We start from the raw sequence: 8,960 nt of genomic DNA on the forward strand, positions 1-8,960 counted from the left end.
ATGCTCCTTCCCTCAATTGAATTTAGCGTTATGATAATCCAGGTTAGTTTCACTAATTTATATAAGTTAAATTAAAAATCTATGTAAGCTGTATTTATTTGAAGGTAGAGACTAGAGATAAAAGAAATCAAATATACGAGAAATGAGCAACAAGCCAACAACGAGTAATTTAAGAATTGTTGAATTAAGTTTGTATGCAATATCAATTGCTTAAGTCCCAAACAAGTTGAGGTTGAATTGAGTTTGGATAATATCCTAAAATTATAAACATAACAGAGATTTAGGGTGTGTTTGGTATGGAGGAAAATATTTTCCATGGAAAATGTTTTCATGGAAAATGAGTAATTTTATCACTTATTCTCCCTTGTTTGTTTGGTGAGTGAAAAACTTTTTCCGGAAAATATTTTTTAGTCCTTGATTAGAGAGTAGAAAATATTTTTTAGGAAAATAATTTTTTACGTTACTCTCCTCACCCCCTTCCCCCAAATCCCCATGTTTTCTTTGGTGGGGGTTGGTGGGAATGAAGAATATGGTGGGGAAGATTGAGAAAGAGTTTTTTATTCTTTTGATAGGGAAAACATTTCCTCCAATTGGAAGAAAATGAGTTCATTAGAAAAATATTTTTTAAAATATTTAAGCCAACCAAACATGTGAAAATTGAAAAATATTTTCCGAAAAATATTTTCCTTCCTACCAAACACACCCTTACACTTCAAGTATTTGGCACCGCATAAACAAAAAAGGGCCATTTGTGTCCCTCTACTATCGATAATTAGTTGTTAGTACCCTATGTTATATGATTTTCACTGCAAGCTATATTATTTTATGAAGATTGGGGGGGGGGAGGGGAGGGGGGCTAACTTTATGGGTTGTTGTATTTGCATGTGCTTATGATTGTACTCCCGAATATATGGTAAAATAGTTCATTTTGTCTTAAAAGAATTTAACTTTATTAGTTGTTGTATTGCATGTGGTTGTATTGTCATAAAGGATGATTTGGTGGTTCGGGTTGTCTTAATGTGCTTTGTAATTGTTTTGGACCATGTTATGGCCCTTTGTCTAGGGATGTTACTTTACTATTTTTTATTAGTTTCTTTGAATGTTGCTTTGCTATTTTTTATTTGTTTCTTTCCGCCTGTATTTTATAATATTGATTAGTTATGTTGTTTAGTTTATCTTCTGGTTCACCTGCTAATTTTTTAATATGTCAATTGATTGCAGATTACTTGTGATTAATTTGGACTTGATATTTAATTATGGTGGGGAATGGAGTAGAGAGCCACAAGTCACATACACTAAGAAGTTGTTCCACACCTAAGAAGGTTATGACTCCGACCATCTATCCTTTATAGATATTGTTAATGAGTTTTGCACTAAATTATTATTTGGTGGGGTTCAACAAGTTATTGTATCTGCTCCTTCTGGTAGATACTATGAAATTGATGAGGATAGTGGTATTAGGAAATTGTTGGGAATGGTTTGTAGTGATTATAATTTTGTTGATATATTTGTTGTAGAGGATTGTGAGTTGGCAGTGAATGAACCTGATATTTTACATTATGGTGAGGATGAACCTAATGATACTGCACTTGATCATGAGGCTGTAACTGATTGTAGCTCAACTAGTGAGGTTGATGATGAACCTGTCTCTGATTCTTCAGAGTATGATTCTGATGAATTAGACATTATTTTAACTCAGAGGAGTATGAGTATAACTGATCAGCTGATGGATTACAAAGAACTAGATAAAAATGTGAGCTTTAAGGATATTCCCGAAGTTAGGAAGTGTCTGAAACTGTATGCTATGGCAAATAAGAAAGAGATAGTGCTTAATAAAAGTGATACAAAAGGCTTAGGTATGAGTGTCAATGTAACGACTCGGCCAGTCATTTTGAATATTACAACCTCGCTCCCCCATTTACTACTCAAATTGTGATTTACAGTTGTTATTTGGCTTGCCGTGGATAATTGGTTCGGGTCCGATGAGATTTTGTAATAATTTGGAACACTTAGTTCCAAGGTTTAGAATTTAAGTTGAAAATTTTGACCGGATGTGAACTTATGTGTAACGACCCCAGAGAATTTTTGCTAAGAAAATTAAGGTTTTGTGGTGCCGAGGTAGATCAATTAATACAAAGGTTATAGAAATTTGCATAATGGCCGCAGAGTGAAGCAGATGTAAGGCAAGATTTGAGAAATCTGTGGTGCATTATGCGACCACAGACCTGTTATGCGGTGCATTATGCGAAAGCAAAATAGGTATGCGTGCCGCATAATCACCGCAGACCTAAACATGTGACCCTCGTTTTGGAGCTTCAATTATGCAGTTAGTTTGCGGACCGCATACGTATTATGCGATCGCAAATCTGCGTCGGGGCTTCAATTCTTTCTAATTTTTGACCTGATCCAACTTCGATTTATAGTCCTTGAAGCTAATTTTGGAGCAAAAATCTGATATATTTAGAGAGAAGGGAGAGTGTTCTAGAGAGAGAAAGTGAAGACTTAGTCAATTGTTCATCAATTCTTGTTCAAGATTTGAAAATTTCACAAGGATCTTGCTAGGGCTTCGAAGAGGTAAGAATTTCTTCCCCCAATTCTTCAATTTTGATTTTGGGGGTAAAGATGGATGATTAAGAGTATAATTCTTGGGTGTAAGAGTATTATTTATACGTATCAATAAGGTTTATGGAAAGATTGTTGAGTTCAAATGGGTAAAGATTGGGTTGAAAATTGTAGAAATCTTCAAAGATTTTAATTGAAGATTTGAGGGTCGAGTTAATGTCGGAATTTGGTGAAATTTATATGGTTGGACTCGTGGTTGAATGTGCGTTCATATTTTGTAACTTTGGTTGGGTTCCGATACATGGACCCCACGGATAATTTTTGAGTTAATTTTGAATTTTTATTGGAAAATTAGTATTTCCTTATGGAATTAACTACAATAATTGGTATTGACTGAATCGAATTAATTGTGGCTAGATACGAGGCTTTTGGAGACCAATTCTCATGGCAAGGGCATATCAGAATAAAGAATTTCACGGTTTGAGGTAAGTAACAATTCTAAATTTGGTCCTGAGGATATGAAACCCCGGAATATGTATTATGTGATTGGTTTTGAGGTGACGCACATACTAGGTGACGGGCGTGTGGGCGTGCACCATAGGAATTATGACTTGGTCAATTCCATGGAACTGTGTAGTTGAAAAATTTGTTGATATTAGAGAAATTAATCTATGAATCATGTTTAAATCATATGTTTACACTATTGGGACCCACAGAGGTCGTGCATTTGTGAAATTATTTGCTAAATTACTGTTTTGCACTCAGTCACAGTTCTATTTGCACATTTTTACCTCAGTCTCTTTTATTCATTATTGATGTATCATATCATTGTTGTTGGGCTGCTTACCATGATTTCTGAGAGCCCGAGAAACTGGAGAGGTTAATGATTGAGTGAGGCCGAGGGCCTAATTGTGAGGATATTTATGGATCGGGCTGCACGTCGCAGCATGTTTAATTGATTTATGCCATGATTGACTTGATATAGCGCTTTGGCTGAAGGAGCCTCTTCGGAGTCTGTACATACCCCAGTGAGCTCAAGTACCTACCAAGTGCGAGTGCTAATTGCAACTGCCGAGTGATGAGTGACTTTGAGGAAATAGTGACTGTGAGGAAAGAATGATTGTGAGGTTGGAGGGAATGGGAGTACTGAGTGACTGTTGCTCTTAGAGGATGCATTGATTTAATTATTGCTTCATTTCAGCTGTCATATATCACTGATTTGGAAAAATTTCTAAAAGACATTCTCTTCTGTTTCAGTCAAAGTTGATATGAAATTACTGTGGAGTTTTAAATGTTGAACTTGAAAGCACGCCTATCCTTTTATGTTGGAAAGTACTGTAATTGGACTTAGCTAAGAAGCTCGTCACTACTTTCAGTTCTTTATTTATTATTGTTACTTACTGAGTTGGTTGTACTCATACTACACCCTGCAATTCGTGTGCAGATCCAAGTGATCCCGAATACAGTGGGTGTTGATTATTTCACATAGTCAATTTTTTGGAGATTCCGAGGTAGCTCTCATATTTCGCAGACCTTGTCTCTCCTTCCATATCCTTTTGTTTACTGTATTTGGTCTTAGACTATTATAGATCGTGTTTTCCAGACTTGTAATATATAGATGCTCATGTACTCAGTGACACCGAGTTTTGGGAGTAAATTATATTCAGTATTGGTGGGACTTTTCCCTTATATTAATTATTATGTTTCCAATATTTAAAAGAAATTGTGGGTTATTGATGTTGTCGGCTTGCCTAGTATCGGGATAGGTGCCATCATGACAGGTGTGATTTTTGGGTCATGACAAGTTGGTATCAGAGCCTAGGTTACATAGGTCTCACGAGTCATTAGCAAGTTTAGTAGAGTCTTGCAGAAAATTACGGAGACATTTGTACTTATCTTCGAGAGGCTGCCGAACCCTTAGGAAAATTTCACTTTCTTGTATTCTATCGTGCGAACTTGTTGATTCCGGAAAACTAAAAATTCTGTTATTCTATTCTCTCACAGATGATGAGGACACGTACTACCGGATCAGACGGTCAACCACCAGTGCCACCAATTAGGGCCGCGAGAGGCCGGGGCCGTGTTAGAGGCCGGGGCCGAGGAGAGGTCGAGGTGTCGCTCATACAGCAGTTGGAGCAGCACCTGTAGCACCACTAGTTGCTCTAGCTCAAGAGCAGATTCCAAATATAGTTGAGCCGGCGGGGCCAGCTCAGGAACTAGCTGTGCCTATTGTGATTCCAGGCCTTCAAGAGGCTTTAGCCCAAATATTGACTATTTGCACTGGCCTTGCTCAAGTAGTTTCGGCTCAGGCCGCACCAGCCACTTCTCAGACTGGGGGAGGTACTCATACCCCTGTCACCCATACTCCAGAGCAGGTAGTGCAGGGACTTCAGATACCAAGGGCACTACCAGTCCAGCCGGCTGCAGCTGCTCAGGCCCCAGTAGTCCCCCTTATGGCAGATTATGAGCAGAGGAGACTTGAGAGATTTGGGAGGCTTCAACCTTCATCATTTAGCAGTGCTGAGTCAGAGGATGCTCAGGAATTTCTGGATAAGTGCAAGCGGATGCTGCAGACAGTAGGTATTCTGGAGACCAGTGGGGTCTCGTTCACTACTTTTTAGTTTTCTGGGGCTGCCTTCAGATGGTGGGAGGCTTAAGAGAGGCGCATGCCAGTTGGTGCAGTACCACTTACATGGCAGGAATTCTCTGTTCTCTTTTTGGAGAAGTTCGTGCCACAGTCTCGCAGAGAGGAGCTGCGCAGATAGTTTGAGCAGTTACGTCAGGATGGCATGCCGCTGACGCAGTACGAGATGAGATTTTCTGAGTTGGCTCGTCACGCAATTTGGTTGGTTCCCACTGATAGGGAGAAGATTAGGAGGTTCATTTATGGCCTCACATATCAGTTGCAGTTACTTATGACTCGGGAGAGAGTATCAGGTGCTACTTTTGATGAGGTAGTTGACATTGCTCGGCAAATAGAGGTGGTCCGCAGTCAGGAACATGGAGAGAGGGAGGCCAAGAGGCCTCGTGGACCAGGTGATTTGAGCGGTGTTCCTTCGGGGGGTCAGTTTTACCGCGGTAGGGGTCGTCTTTACAGACACGCTCAGACAGGTCATCCAGTTCACCGTGGTGCATCATCCGGCCAGGGTTCATATAGTTCTCATCAGGGCCAGTCATCTTTCAGTGCCCTGCCAGCCCAGAGTTCGTCTCGTGCCCCTTCAAGTTAGGGTTCATTTACACCGGGTGCTTCTAGTAGCTATTCTGGTTCTCGGGGCCCGATTCAATCAGCACCACCACCAGTACCGGGGCTGCTTTGAGTGCGGGGAATTTGGGAATATGTGGAGACAATGTCCTCGTCGCTCGGGAGGTCTAGTGCAGCAGAGGAGTCAGACTACGACTTCAGCACCAGTTACTTCTCCACCCGCCCAGCCAGCGCGAGGTGGGGGTGAGTTAGCTAGGGGTCACCCAAGAGGGGGAGGCTGATCAGGTGGTGTCCAGGCCCAATTTTATGCTTTTCCTGCCAGGCCAGATGTTGTTTCCTTAGATGCAGTGATCACAAGTATTGTCTCAGTGTGCCATAGTGAGGTTTCTATATTATTTGACCCTGGTTCTACTTATTCGTATGTGTCATCGTACTTTACTCATTATCTGGATATGCCCAGTGAGTCCTTAGTTTCAGAGGGAGAATGTAACGACCCGGCCGGTCGTTTTGAGTATTACAATCCCGTTCCCCCATTTACTACTCAAATTGTGATTTACGGTTGTTATTTGGCTTGCCGGGGGTAATTGGTTCGGGTCCGGGGAGATTTTGTAATGATTTGGAACACTTAGTTCCAAGGTTTAGAATTTAAGTTGAAAAGGTTGACCAGATGTAGACTTATGTGTAACGACCCCGGAGAATTTTTGCTAAGGAAATTAAGGTTTTGTGGTGCCGAGGTAGATCAATTAGTACAAAAGTTATAGAAATTTGAATAATGGCCGTAGAGTGAAGCAGATGTGAGGCAAGATTTGAGGAAATTTGCGGTGCATTATGCGACTGTAAACCTGTTATGCGGTGCATTATGCGACCGCGGAATAGGTATGCGGGCCGCATAATCACCGCAGGCCTAAACAGGTGACCCTCATTTTGGAGCTTCAATTATGCGGTCAGTTTGCGGACCGCATACGTGTTATGCGATCGCAAATCTGCGTCGGGGCTTCAATTCTTTCTAATTTTTGATCCGACCCAACTTCGATTTATAGCCCTTGAAGCTCATTTTGGAGCAAAAATTTGACATTTTTAGAGAGAAGGGAGAGTGTTCTAGAGAGAGAAAGTGAAGACTTAGTCAATTGTTCATCAATTCTTCTTCAAGACTTGAAGATTTCATAAGGATCTTGCTAGGGCTTCAAAGAGGTAAGAATTGCTTCCCCCAATTCTTCAATTTTGATTTTTGGGGTAAAGATGGGTGATTAAGAGTATAATTCTTGGGTGTAAGAGTATTATTTATAGGTATCAATAAGGTTTATGGAAATATTATTGAGTTCAAATGGGTAAAGGTTGGGTTGAAAATGGTAGAAATCTTCAAAGATTTTAGTTGAAGATTTGAGGGTCGAGTTGATGTCGGAATTTGGTGAAATTTGTATGGTTGGACTCATGGTTGGATGGGCATTCATATTTTGTAACTTTGGCTGGGTTCCAAGATGTGGACCCCATGGGCGAGTTTTGAGTTAATTTTGGATTTTTATTGGAAAATTATTATTTCCTTATGGAATTAACTACAATAATTGGTATTGACTGAATCGAATTAATTGTGGCAAGATATGAGGCTTTCGGAGATCAATTCTTGTGGCAAGGGCATATCAGAATAAAGAATTTCATGGTTTGAGGTAAGTAACAGTTCTAAATTTGGTCCTAAGGGTATAAAACCACGGAATATGTATTATGTGATTGGTTTTGAGGTGACGCACATGCTAGGTGATGGGCATATGGGCGTGCACCGTAGGAATTATGACTTGGTCAATTTCATGGAACTTGTAGTTGAAAAATCTGATGATATTAGAGAAATTAATCTATGAATCATGTTTAAATCATATGTTTACACTGTTGGGACCCACAAAGGTCGTGTACTTGTGAAATTATTTGCTAAATTGATGTTTTGCACTTAGTCACAGTTCTATTTGTACATTTTTACCTCAGTCTCTCTTATTCATTATTGATGCATCATATCATTATTGTTGGGCTGCTTACCATGATTTCTAAGAGCCCAAGAGACTGGAGAGGTTGATGACTGAGTGAGGCCGAGGGCTTAATTGTGAGGATATTTATGGATCGGGCTGCACGCCGCAACATGTTTAATTGATTTATGCCATGATTGACTTGATATAGCGCTTTGGCTGAAGGAGCCCCTCCAGAGTCTGTACACACCCCCAGTAAGCGCAGGTACTTACCGAGTGCGAGTGCTAATTGCGAGTGTCGTGTGATGAGTGACTGTGAGGAATGAGTGACAGTGAGGAAAGAGTGACTGTGAGGAAAGAGTGTTTGTGAGGTTGGAGGGAATGGGAGCACTGAGTGACTGTTGCTCTGAGAGGATGCATTGATTTAATTATTGCTGCATTTCAGCTGTCATATATCACTGATTTGGAAAAATTTCTAAAAGACATTCTCTTTTATTTCAGTCAAAGTTGATATGAAATTACTGTGGAGTTTTAAATGTTGAACTCGAAAGTATGCCTACCCTTTTATGTTGGAAAGTACTGTAATTGGACTTAGCTGAGAAGATCGTCACTACTTTCAGTTCTTTATTTATTATTATTACTTATTGAGTTGGTTGTACTCATACTGCACCCTGCACTTCGTGTGCAGATCCAGGTGATCTCGGATACAGTGGGTGTTGATTATTTTACATAGTCGATTTTTCGGAGATTCAGAGGTAGCTGTCATATTTCGCAGACCTTGTCTCTCCTTCCCTATCCTCTTGTTTACTGTATTTGGTCTTAGACTATTATAGATCGTGTTTTCCAGACGTGTAATATATAGATGCACATGTACTCAGTGACACCGGATTTTGGAAGTAAATTATAATGAGTATTTGTGGGATTTTTCCCCTTAAATTAATTATTATGTTTCCAATATTTAAAATACATTGTGGGTTATTGATGTTGTCGGCTTGCCTAGTATCAGAATAGGCGCCATCACGACAGGTGTAATTTTTGGGTCGTGACAGTCAAGTAGGTTGTCCATTTGTTTGCCTAATTTCTAAGGATAGGGACTGTTCAGGGGTTAGAGTCAAGACACTAAATCCAAATCATAACTGTTTCATTACTTATGATAATTGTATTGTTGACTACTTCACCATTGCACATTATTTTAAGAGTAAGTTGCAAGACAATCCAAAATATAAAGTGAAAGAGATGAGGGC

Source organism: Nicotiana tabacum, chromosome 12 (assembly GCF_000715075.1).
Source record: "Nicotiana tabacum cultivar K326 chromosome 12, ASM71507v2, whole genome shotgun sequence".
Taxonomy (NCBI): domain Eukaryota; kingdom Viridiplantae; phylum Streptophyta; class Magnoliopsida; order Solanales; family Solanaceae; genus Nicotiana; species Nicotiana tabacum.